This window comes from Lolium rigidum, chromosome 3 (assembly GCF_022539505.1).
Source record: "Lolium rigidum isolate FL_2022 chromosome 3, APGP_CSIRO_Lrig_0.1, whole genome shotgun sequence".
In the NCBI taxonomy this organism is placed as follows: Eukaryota; Viridiplantae; Streptophyta; class Magnoliopsida; order Poales; family Poaceae; genus Lolium; species Lolium rigidum.
Genome location: NC_061510.1, coordinates 313,369,688 through 313,371,809, shown reverse-complemented (window position 1 = coordinate 313,371,809; position 2,122 = coordinate 313,369,688). Strand labels below are relative to the sequence as shown.

General features: G+C 54.3%; 1 pseudogene; it reads right to left on the bottom strand.

The window, feature by feature from the left end:
- Window positions 1-516, bottom strand: LOC124696871 (annotated as a pseudogene).
- Between the last annotated feature and the right edge of the window lie 1,606 nt (window positions 517-2,122).

The window sequence follows — 2,122 nt, the reverse complement described above, 5'->3', positions numbered from 1 at the left end:
TCACAGCAAGGGTGAGATAGAGGAGAGGGCCTGCGCGAACGCGGCCATAGCGTGTTGCGCGTGCACCTGCATCTGGAGCGCGGCGGGGTAGTTCTACGCGTCAGCATCGGGAAGGGAAGCTTCCGTCGGCCGGGCACCAGCCGCCCCAGCTCATTCGCCTTCCTCGCCAGCGCCGGCGCGCGTGGAGGTCGAGCTGGAGGAGGAAGCGCCCGTCGATGGGCACCGTGGTGCGGGAGGGCCTATGGCTGATGCCCACGCCGTGCGCGCGGGCGCGGCTGCAGGAGCCAAGGAGAATGGCGCAACTCCATCGCGGGCTGCCGCGCGCTGCGACGGCGAGCGCTCGGTCAGCTGTGTCGATTGGCCAGCCGTGACGCGAGCCTCATGCATGGAGGCGGACGGGATGCCGCTCCCGGCGCACACAAGGCGTAGTGCATTGAGGAGCTTGGTGGAGTACAGCTCGTGCCCCCGCTTTGTCTGCCACTTCGACGACGTTTGCTTGCACCGCAGCCATGTCATCCGTCTCCGGCTCGTTGCCCCACTTGCGCTTGCAGCGCCTCTCGGCCTCTCGCTCCCTGGTGCGGAGACGGACTGACGAGAAGGTCTAATCTCTCTCCAAGTCGACGAATCAGAGAGATTGGAGCGATGGAGAGAGGTGCCAACCGGAGTGGCGCTCTGTCCGCGGGAGAGAGGAGCATGGACCAAAAACACCAGTGTCCACGTGGACCAAAACCACTACCAAAACAGCCATAACCGGCGTGAGGGGGTAATTTGCCTGGTATCACATACTTAGGGGGGTTAGGTGTGCTGAGTTAATGCTTGGGAGTGCAGTGTCAGACCCAATACATAGGGGGTCATTTGGACTTCTTTCCAAACTAAAGGGTGCATTAGCACCGGTTCGTGTGGCCAGGACGTTGCAGGGACCAGCAGAGCTTTAGCACCAATTCGTGCGGGACCTTTAGTACCGGTTTGTGACACGAACCGGTTCTAAAGCCCCCTCTTTTCTATAAATTTAGCTCACCCGGCCAGCTCTCTCTCTCTCTCTCTCTCTCTCTCTCTCTCTCTCTCTCTCTCTCTTTTGTTGATGGAAGGTGTGAGGGTTATGTGCTTGTTTGTTTTTCTTTCCTATGCACAAGAGGTGCTCGGTGCCAGAGCGACACTTAAGGTTTCTCCTCTTTCTTTCCTCCTCGATCAAGGTAAGCAACTTTACCCTTTCATTTGTACAGTGGTCATTTCACTATTTATGAGGCAGATGGTTTTATGTGTTGACTATCGGAACTTAAAGCAATACTCTAGATGACAAGTCCTTCATTTCCACCTGTTTTGAAAAGGTTTCATGCCCAGCTATAATTGTTGGACCAATCATGAAAAAAGATGGGTTATGATGGAAGACAATGAAGAGAAGAAGAAGAAGAAGAAGATGATATGTACCTTAAATACGGTGATACTGGAACGAGGCAGGCTGAAGATGAAGAGGCAGGGGAAGTTGAAGATGAAGAGGCATCATATGAGCTCGGTGATGATCTTCGTCGGGCCATCGCTGATGCACACAGAGAACCAGAAAGTGCAAACGAGAAACGGAAGTTAAAAGACATGAGATGCTCGCGCCCCTCTTTAGATAGGTCGAAGGCAGGCGACGGGCGCCGCACGCGTGGCATCGCCTTTACATCGTGCGCAGCGGTGGGTGTCGACCACTCGGCACGCGAGGCATCACCATTAATGTGGCGCAGACTGCCGAAACGATGCCTTGGAGCCAGTACCGACGCGCCTGAGAAGATGCATCGAGTCTGGGTCGCTTACAGGCGGGCCCGACAAAACTTTCGCCAGACGCGAGCGAACACTAGGCGCGTCCGCGCAGCATCCCAGAAACGTATATTTGAATTAGGTTTGCGTCTCCGAAACAGCCCAGACACTATGTGTCGGTCCTCGTCGTGGTTATCCACTAGGTTAGCATTTTTCGCTGGATTAAGAACCTATCGTGTGCTGCTTAGGTTTGATTAATCCCTGTATATTCCCCCATTGGGATGCTTGCAAATTGTTTTGAAATATTGCCTTGATGACATGTGCAGAAGAGTGCTGGTTCCTTTTTCCTTCCTTGCAAGAAAACGATAGTGTTAGTTAGACT